Raw genomic sequence first — 11,283 nt, 5'->3', positions numbered from 1 at the left:
GGCCATGTGTGAAGGTAAAGGAGAGAGAGTGAATAAAATAAAATATTCTCCACCCACATCTTGGGAACAAGAAAGAGAGGGGGTGTGTTCAATCTTTAAGTAAATCACTTGTAAAAGGAACGTAAATGATGTTGCTTTTACACACAAGAAATAGCATGGCAGGATTTCTCTTTCTAAATTAGTCTTTATTGTCTGCTTCGTAAATCATACTTCCATGTGATATTTATTGCAATGAGTTTTATTGGCACTGTGGGCCTGTTTCTTGCATTCTGTACTTTCCATTTATTTTCAAGAGGAAAAAGCACACAATTGTTTTGGTTCTATAGCTGAGAAGACTTTATGGCTGGTCACATCATGGAAGATCAGAGTAACAGAGAGTTGATCTCCAAAATTAATTTATTCTTTTTTATTAAGCCTGAATCCAGTAGGAATGGTCTTTTAGAAACAGATCATGTTGCTTCATCATTTTGTCCCTGTTCATTATAAGAGAGATTTTTAAAAAGTACATATAAAAGGAGAAAAAACATATCCTTCCTAATGAGATTTTTCTGTGCCTGTGTAATCTCAGTACTTAACACTAATTCCTGTCTACAACAGTTTCACTCTGCACAGTTATTTAAAACCGTTTATAACTGACCAAACCTTTACATACTTGCCAAAGAAGTACAGCCAATTTGCAGATTGACACAAATTCACCTCCTCACTGAGGCCATGAATCACCACGTATATAAAATGAAAGAGAGAGAGTGACATGGTTCTGGACAAATACATTCCTTGCATTTTTTGGCTGGAAACCTACCCACGTTTGGTTTGAATTAAAGATCAATCATACTGAAATAAATAACTAAATGGAAAGATATGGGGCCCTTTGAAGTGCGTGCAAATCAAATTTGGGTGATAATTAGCAGCAGACAACTGAAGTCTACTGTTTATTTACACATCAACTGATGTTACTGAGTGCTGTTTGAAGGTGGGCACATGGAGAGTGGAGTGATTTTGCTTTATTAGAGAAGAACTTGACCATTTTAATATATCAGTTAAAAATTACCACATTTTATATGAAAAAAGGCATGTACAGCTGCCTGATTCCTTTACTTTAGATACTATCAAATAACGTACAGTTACTGGGCTTTGGGAGTTCTATCTGCTGTATTTTCCCCATGCAAATAGCTTCCAGAATAAAAAGTTGCCTAGGGATGCCATAATTGGAATAGATAAAAAGCTGCTCATGCTTGTGTTATAACAAAATATAATCTTCAATGAGGTCTGACCAAAGTATTCCCTGTTTGTTTAATTTGGTTTGCCAGACTGCATTAATATATGTGTCATCAGCTGCGTGTTTGGCAAAATGTACAGTTTTTCTTCTTGATGCACTTGGCTGCAGTCTTAGAGGAAATACCGTATTGCAACACTAGTCAAGAGAAGAATGGTTCTCCAGCACTGAACAGACTAGTGAGACTACTCCTCTCTGATTTATCCAGTGCATTGATGTCTCCAGTGCATTGCAGTAGGTTTGGGTATAGTTTAAACAGGACTGCATGTTTTAGAGATTTTTTAAATGACTGACTGCTGATAAATCTAAACCATCAAAAAGAAAGAGGATTTGATAAAGATGATAAAAATTAGGGCTATTGATTAATCACAGTTAACTCATGAGATTAACTCAAAAAAATTAATCATGATTAAAAAATTAATCACAATTAATTGCACTGTTAAATAATATACCAATTGAAATTTATTAAATATTTTTCTACATTTTCAAATATATTGATTTCTATTACAACACATAATACAAAGTGTACAGTGCTCACTTTATATTATTTTTATTGCAAATATTTGCACTGTAAAAATGATAAACAAAAGAAATAGTATTTTTCAATTCACCTCACACAAGTACTGTAGTGCAATCTCTATCATGAAAGTGTAATTTACAAATGTAGATTTTTTTGTTACATAACTGCACTCAAAAACACAACAAGATAAAATTTTTGCAAGTCCACTTAGTCCTACTTCTTGTTAAGCCAAGTTTGTTTACATTTATGGGAGATACTGCTGCCTGCTTCTTATTTACAATGTCACCTGAAAGTGAGAACTGGCATTCACATGGCACTTTCATAGCCAGCATTGCAAAGTATTTAACATGCCAGATATGCTAAACATTCTTATGCCGCTTCACGCTTTGGACACCATTCCAGAGGACATGCTTCCATGCTTGATGATGCTTGTTAAAAAAAATATGTTAATTAAATTTGAGACTGAACTCCTTGGTGGAGAATTGTATGTCTCCTGTTCTGTTTTACCTACATTCTGTCATATATTTCGTGTTACAGCAGTCTCAGATGATGACCCAGCACATGTTCGTTTTAAGAACACTTTTACAGCAGATTTGACAAAACACAAAGAAGATACCAATGTGAGATTTCTAAAAATAGCTACAACACTCAACCCAAGATTTAAGAATCTGAAGTGCCATCCAAAATCTTAGAGGGACAAGATGTGGAGCATGCTTTCAGAAGCCTTAAAAGAGCAACACTCCGATGCAGAAACTATAGAACCCGAACCACCAAAAAATCAACCTTCTGCTGGTGGCATCTGACTCAGATGATGAAAATGAACATGCATCGGTCTGGCTCTGCTTTGGCTCATTATCGAGCAGAAGCTGTCATCATCATGGACATGTCCCCTCTGGAATGGTGGTTGAAGCATGAAGGGACATATGAATCTTTAGCGCATCTGGCATGTAACTCTCTTGTGACACCAGCGCCATGCAAACTGTGTTCTTACTATTAGCTGACATTGTGAACAAGAAGCGGGCAGCATTATCTCCCATAAATCTAAACAAATTTGTTTGTCTGAGTGGGGGCGGAGCGGGGGGCGTGCTCCCTCAGGGTCAGATTTCTCAGATTTCTGAGGACAAAAACTCATTCCCTGAGATTGTTTTTGGGGCATTCCCACACATTTATATCCCCTGGGAACACAAATATCTTATTTAGTTCTCATATTACTGAAGCAGGAATCATTTCTGTTAAAGCAGAACCAAGCATCTCCAATGACTGAGATGAGCTGAACTGTAAGTCTGGGAATTAGAAGTTTAAGACAGATATACAAGTACAGACTCTGGCCAGGGGTGAGTAGAGATGTGATCCCTCACTGACATAGCTGTGCCATAGTAGTCCTTAGTGTAGATGCAGCTATACCAGCAAAATTGCTTTTACCAATATAGCTTTTTTAACTTGTGGGGAGAAGTAAGGGGCTGCTATGCCATTACAAAGAGAAACTTTGCCATTATAGCTGTGTCTACCCTATGTGTGTTTGCCAGTCATCCTGGTCCACACTTACAAGTTTTGCCAGCACAACTAGGTTGGCAAAAGCTGCAGTGTAAATGCACTTATAGCTGCACAAAAGTGGTTTTGCAAGTATGGCTTACATTGTCTGAGGAACTGGTACAAGCTATTCTGGCAAACCCTTTCTAATGTAGACTAGACTGAAATACACTGCAGTTTTCTCATGTGTTTGTGTATTCCATGCCACCTCATTATCCTCCATCTTCTATTATTTGTCATCTTATGGATCTGCTTTTTTGCAATCGAGTTAGCTCAACACTACTGGAAACCCCTTAACACCCTTGTAGACACAACTGAACAACTTTAAAGGTAAAGCTGGTACAAGATGACCGCTTAACACAGGTGAGGTGGTGTTAAATTGTGTCTACACAGATGTCAAGGAGGCTTTCCAGTCATGTTAAGCTAACTCAACTGAATCAACTCAGTTGAAAAAGAAGCATCTTTTTTCCCCTATGTAGACAGCATCATTGTGGGCAATAGGACTACAGGTGAAAGTATTACTTGGCTGAGTAAAGAATATAGGATCTAGGTCTCGGTTTTAAAGCACATCATTTTCTCCTTCCTTTCCTTTTGATTTTTAAAGGCCCCAGAAAATAAACAGTATTCAGTTTGGGCCTAATTGTGCAAGGTGCTTGGTGCTTTCAGTTCCCACTGAAGTCAATAGAAATGGAAGGCAGTCACACCTGGAAATATCCTGTTATAAATCGATGCGTTTTACTACCCAGAACTTCAGGTATCTCTAATTTTTGCTATTTGTATTTTATATATTAACATCAAGTTGCATATTGAAAATATACCCGACTAAACTGACAAGGAGTCATCTCCTCTTCCTGCTATAGAATCCTTCTGTCAAACTCCACAGTAAAATGGACTTACTGATTGCCATCTACATTTTAAAAGGGGCAGTAGGAATACTGAACAGAAGAGGATAAGAACTGGGAACAGGGGTTCTTGAAATATGCATGTTGCTCAAGCATAAGATAGGTTTCAGAGTAGCAGCCATGTTAGTCTGTATCCGCAAAAAGAAAAGGAGTACTTGTGGCACCTTAGACACTAACAAATTTATTTGAGCATATAAAATCTTATGCTCAAATAAATTTGTTAGTCTCTAAGCATAAGATAGTTTCTCCATCTAGTGGTATATTTTGGAACTATTTTTGTAATCTACATCAGTCACCACAAAATTTTTGTTCTGTCATATGTAACGGTGGCTGGCTTTATGATCCATACAGTTATCTAATCCTTTCTTGGCTCGTGGCCTTCATGATATCTTGTAGTAGTGAGTTCCACAGGTTAGTTATGCTTTTTGGATTAAAACTATTTCCAGTTATCCATTTTAAATTTGTCTTTTTTCATTGGCTGTCCTCTTTCTCTTGTATTCGTGTAAATAGGGTACCTGGTTTGCCTTCTTTATACCATTTGTTATTTTATATATCAGGTCTCTTTTCACTTGACTCCTCTGTAAACTGAAGAATTCTAAATCTTTCTCTCTCCTCATGCAGACACATTTCCATTGCTGGTCTCTGAACTGCCTTCACTGCTGTATGTTTTCAAGATAAGGTGGCCAGAATTCAACGCTTTATCCAAACAGAGGGCATACCATTAACTTGTATAACGGTGTAACATTTTCAGTTTTATCTAAGCTAGTCTGTACACCGTTTTTTTCTTTTGACCATGCCTGCACATTGCGTAGACGTTTTTACAGAGGCCTACACTGCAAATTTAGGTGGATGTAAGCTGCCTTGTATTGACCTAGTTGTGCATGCATCTACACTTACATTTGTTTCCCACTGATGTAAGTACCTCATTACAGCAAAATTCTAACGACACCTCTCCAAGCAGCGTTGGGCCATGATCAATGTACTGAGGTTGACACAGCATTAAGTGTAGACATTGTGTTACCTATGTTGACCTTAAAAGTCCTCCAGCAGCTGTCCCATAATGCCCATCACTAACCGCTCTGGTCACAATTGTGAAGTACAATGCCCAGGGGGTCACAGAGACTGGAAGCCCCCCTCCCCTCCATTTAAGCCCCATGAATTTTTGAAATGCTTTTCCAAATTGTCCAGCTTGGCGAACACACCTAGCAGCTCTCCATTATTGTTCACAACAGCCCATCTGACCATGCCAGCTACATGCTCCAGGCGCACATTAGCTTGGAGTAGACAGCAGATATTGGATCTGCTGTGCCTGTGGAGAGAAGAGGCTATGCAGACACAGCTAAGGACCAGCTGTAGAAATGTAGACCTCTACAAGCAGACTGCACAGAGGGTGCAGGGGAAAAGGGTACAACAGCAACTAGCAGCAGTGCCATGTGAAAACAAAGGAACTGCATCACATGCATCAGAAGTCCAGGAAGACCAACAGTTGATGCAATGCCAAGCCACAGACCTGCTGCTTTTACAAAGAGCTGCGTGCCATACTTGGAGAAGAACCCACGACCACCCTGCACATCACTGTGGATACCTCCAAGGAGACCGAGTCACAGCCCCTGGTGTGAACAGCAAGGACAAGGAGGAGGTGGAGGAGGATGGGGAACATGCGATCAGAGGGTCCAGCTATGCTACAAGCTGGGATTTGTTTGGGACTCCACGACTGTCCCGTTAGTCCCAGCAGCTGAGCACAGGTGAGCCTGTTGCAGGGGAAGGAACCTCGGTCAAGTGTGTAAATTTACTTCCCATTACACTGATGGATCCCTCAACCTAACAGGTCACAGATATTGACTTTTCAGTAATAGACTCAAAAACTTGAGAGGTGTCCCTGCATTGGGTGGCTCGGGTGAGCTTGGCACACAGATCCAGGAACATGGCCTTGTGCGTCCGAAAGTTCTGCAGCTGCTGCTCATCATCCCAAGCCTGCGTTACAATGTGATCCCACTAGTGAGTGCTCATTTCTCGGGCCTTGAAGTGGTGCTCCATGAATGCCACCAACAACCTTGATTTGGTTCTTGCTATGTTCCACAGCAAACCGATCACTAGGAAATCATAATGGTTCCCACTGTTTTCTTGTGTCTCTGCAAATACTGGAGAATCATGTGTCCTAAGCTTGCAATGCTCATGACAATAGTGGAAAGCAGTGCTGGCTCTATGCTTCTGTCAGAGATGGCGGACAGCGACAAGTCAGGTTCATAGGAAACTGAATATAGGAGCGAAAATTATAGCATCAAGATATTATGGGGTGGAGAACATAGCATTATGGGAAGTTGACACCTTGCTCCCAGTCACCACTGCAAGATTCGTTTCTGCCAAAAGCAGCCAAAAGACAACACGCTGAATGATGGCAGGTTGCAGACTGGGATACCTGCCCACGGTGCACTGCACTGGGCATCAAACACAAGCGCTCATGATGAGCATGCTCAGCGCCGCTGCAAGGAACCAAGTATGCACGCACACAAGCGATGTACTAACCCAGCAGCTTTATGCTGACGTAACTTGTGTCAACAAAACTTTGTAGTGTAGATACGGTCGTAGGCACAGAATTACTGCCCCTATCATGGGAGTTTCATAGTAGCAGCTGTGTTAGTCTGTATTCGCAAAAAGAAAAGGAGTACTTGTGGCACCTTAGAGACTAACAAATTTATTAGAGCATAAGCTTTCGTGAGCTACAGCTCATGAAAGCTTATGCTCTAATAAATTTGTTAATCTCTAAGGTGCCACAAGTACTCCTTTTCTTTTTATCATGGGAGTGCAAGCAGTGTATCTGGGAGAAGCCAGTGTAATGGGCTTCCCTTCCCACTAGATGGGTTGCAGTTGGATGTGGTTTGATGGGGAAACTGGAGAGTGAGAACTGACACAAAATGTTCTTTTCAGGGGATGGGGGGAGCCGATGGGTGGAGCCACATGTCCTCAGCTCAAGGGGAAGCAGGTACTGCTCTTCTAGGCTGCTGTGTGCTGAGTGGTGACTGCTTGGATAACAAATCTCTTTGAGATTAGGCTTTAAACTAGAATTTGCTCCTTTTGTTCTTGGTTCCTCCTGCATTTGGAGAACCAGACTTTGCATATTCCTTGGTAAATAAAGAGGACTACATCAAAGAAAATACCAGCCTCCATCGATTTCAGTTTTCAACTGGAACATCCCCAGGGCCTTGGTACCAGAATTTAGACTAGAGGGTCAGGTCAAAAAGGAGCAAAGCTGTGTTAAAGTTTGTGGGATTTTTAGGTAATGTAGCCTCACCTCATTCCTTTGGATGCCCTGATGCTACAGTGTAGTGTCCCTCTTTCATTCTGTGTCTTGAACGAGGCAGAGGCCCTGTGGGGAAAAAAAAATGTGATCATGTAATTAAAGACTGTATCATAATGCATACACAAAAGAGGCCAAATTAAAATTGCACATGCAACCTTAATTCTGGCATTCCTAACATTTGAGTGCTTGACTTTGCAACCATAACATTTTAACACCATTTTTGGCAGGTTTTTTTGTTTTTAATGTAATTTTTACATATACATATTTTTTTCCTCTGTCCAGGTCACGAGGACAGGATGGACAGGAATGTGTTTTCAGACAACCATTGGCCACCAGTTATGCCTGAGCAACCCAAAGAGCTAAATTCAGCCTTGGTGTGAGAAGGCATTTCTCAGACTGAAGTGCGTATCAGTGGTGCCCCGGGAGACCAGAACTAAATTTAGTCTTATATCTTGAAAAGAATCTCTTGTGCAGAGAACATTATTGTTGATGCTCTTAATCCACAGAGAAGAGCTCTGCAGGGTTTCTCTTCCTGAATTAGTCTTTGCTGTCTGCTTGGTCAGTCATCATTGCATATGATACTTACTGCATTACATTTTATTGCAGGCATGTTTCTTGCATTTGGTACTTTTCATTTATTTTAAAGAGGAAAAAGCACACAACTGTTATGGTTCTATAGCCTAACAGACAGCTGGTCACATCATAGAAGCACAGAGTAACAGCCAGACAATCTGCAAAAAAGGAATTTTTTATTTTTTAGTATGATTGCAACAGAGAGGATCTTATAGGGATCCTATAAATGCATCCGATGAAGTGAGCTGTAGCTCACGAAAGCTTATACTCGAATAAATTTGTTAGTCTCTAAGGTGCCACAAGTACTCCTTTTCTTATAGGGAAAGTATCACCTCATTTCATCGTTTGAGCCTGATTTTGCATAGGACACCCTGAAAGAGCAAGAGAAAAGGGAAAAAATATTTTCCATAGTAGTGGAATTTTTCTCTGTCTGTGTAACCTAAATATTTCCACTACTTCCTCTGAAACCTGCTCAACATGTTCCACACTCTGCCATTATTTAAGCTCTTTTACAACTGGCCAAACCCTGTACAGACTTGCCAAACAAGTGAAGCCATTTCACAGACTGATACAAATTCACCTTCCCACTGAGGCCCCAATTCACCACGTATATAGAACAAAATAGAAGAATACGATTCTTTCCATTTTGGGGCTGGAAACCTGACCATGTTTGGTTTGAATTAAAGATCCATCCTGCTGAAACAAATAGCAAAATGGAAAGACATGGGACCCTTTGACGGGCATGCAAATTAAATTTGGGTGATAATTAGCAGCAGACAATTGAAGTCTACTATTTATGAGCTCAGAAACTGATGTTTCTGAGCTCCCTTTTGAATGGATACGGTGCAGAGCTGATTGGGCTATTCACTAGATTAGAGATGAACTTGGTTTAATTCACTGTGTCAATTAAAAACTACAGAAGTGTAAGTGGGCAGGGGAGAAGAACAGAACTATCCCCCTCCTTTTCTTCAGCTGCTTTCAGAAACAAAGTAGAGCGATTGCAATTCGTTCTGCTGCTTTTTCCCCCGTACACTCCAAAATAGCATTCTGAGTAAAGCAATACACTGGGATACCAGGACTGGGAAGTGGAAATATCAATCCACACCTATATTTTAACAAACATCTTGGGCCGGTATTATGACCATCCTAAACCTGGCCTCCTTTTCAGGCTTGTAATTCTTATAGAAACTCCAGTCCTTCACGTAACTTTGCATGAGAGGTGTGAAATGCACCCCATATTCTTCGCAGTGTTATTGTGATATGATTGTGATATAATTATAATGTATTTTATGCAAGAGAAATTATGTGAGGTGTCATTGGAAAAGTTATGATTTTCTGAATGTGATTATCCTATTTGTATGCATGTATCATTTTTGTATCTGAAGTTATAAATATTGACTATGTATCTGTATTTCAAATGTAGTTACCTGGGTAATGCCCACAAGACAAGATCCTTTCAGTCTAGATAGTGGGTGGGGAAGAGCCTATTCAGGGCAATGGGCAATTAGGAAAAAACAATAGGCCTTAGGAGAAGCTTATCTCCCACCTGGGGAGCCTTCCTGAGAATGCTACACACAGCCTGTGAGTGATAGCTGCTATGACTCTACAAGAGCATGTGACCAGGCCACATGATGCTGGACTCCATCTTGGGATGTCAGTATTTTTCCACAGACTAGTCTGGGAACCAAACTTTGAAACAAAGGTTTCCCACAATATGCAAAAGCTTTATAAGGCAGGGAGTGACATCATCTGGGATTCTTCACTCCGCACCCAAGGAGACTCCTGGAAACATGTGAGAAACAAAGACTGAAATGGGAGAAATGCTGGACCCAGGCTAAAGGGATTTCTAGCCTGTGAATGAAACACCTAGGGAGTTGCCTTAACTATAGCTATAAGTCTTCCTATAGAGGGGCTAGTCAGAGAGCCTGCATGTAACTGCGGCTGGGTGTGTCCCTACCTGTATGTATGCTGGTGAAAGTGCAGGCTGGAGATCTCTGCAGCTTGACACAGCAATACAGTGTGAGAGGGAGCCCAGGCTGGTGGGTCAGGGAGCTCAGTGGTTCCAAGTAGCACCCTGGGGGGAACCTGTCAAAAAAGAACTCCCACACATGGCCAGAACCCCATTGACTTGAGTGAGCATTTTGCAGGATCTGGGCCTTAAATGTCTAAATAACCAATTGTGCCATCAAATGGAAAATTTGTTATCTGATTATTTCCTTTTGGGGGCAACCACCAGATAGTCATACAGGGACTCAAAAGATTTAAGGTGTTCCTAAACATTTCTCGCATCTATGCAGAGATTTTTATAGACTATATATATCCCATGTACACACACACACACACACACATAATAAATGATGATCACTCTATTTCAGATGTAACTGATCCATGCCATGCAGACTATAATCAAGTTATTAAGTTTATAATATGGATAGGTAAAAGATGTGTTCCAAGCTCATATTATTTTCATTTTAATGCAGCACTATTGTCCTCTTACTAATTCTTGACATTGATTTACAATAAAAGCAAAGCTAAAAACAAAAAACCTACGCGAAACATGAATTATTCTTGCAATAGCTGTGACCTATACACACAAAGATAATGAAGTTATAAAGAAATGAAGTCAGACTGTTCTAAACATTTGAAATTCTAATGAATAAAAGTAGATAGAAATTAAATCTAAACTTCTAGGCATTGAACAGCTCTGATTCAGCTTTCACTAATATCAATAGAACCACCACGGATATCTATGCTGTGTTTAGTTGTAGTATAACAGCATGTACAGGATCCAGATGAGATAAAGACCCCATTGTTCATGATATTACACACACACACAAAGAATCTCTGGGCCAGAGAGTTTACAAGCTAAAAAGTCAAAAAAGACAAAGATAATACTATTATACCCCCATTTTACAGATGGGGAACTAAGCCACAAAAGTAAACATTTTCAGAAGTGATTCATGATTATGCATACATGCTTCAATTATTAGGTTTCTGAAAGGAAAAATAATCTATGTCTGATGGAATATAGTATCATGGAAACAAAATGGTGAAGTTGAGTCTCAGCTAGAGATATTAAAATATTCATTGAAGTTATTGGCTTCAACATCTGGCTTGCCAAAGCCAAAAGAGAAACCAAAGAAAAACAGTTACCTAACTTCTTGTAACTGTTGTTCTTCGAGAT

Source organism: Dermochelys coriacea, chromosome 3 (genome assembly GCF_009764565.3).
Source record: "Dermochelys coriacea isolate rDerCor1 chromosome 3, rDerCor1.pri.v4, whole genome shotgun sequence".
NCBI classification, from domain to species: domain Eukaryota; kingdom Metazoa; phylum Chordata; order Testudines; family Dermochelyidae; genus Dermochelys; species Dermochelys coriacea.
The sequence above is the reverse complement of the archived record's forward strand: the minus strand, read 5'-3'. Positions refer to the sequence as shown.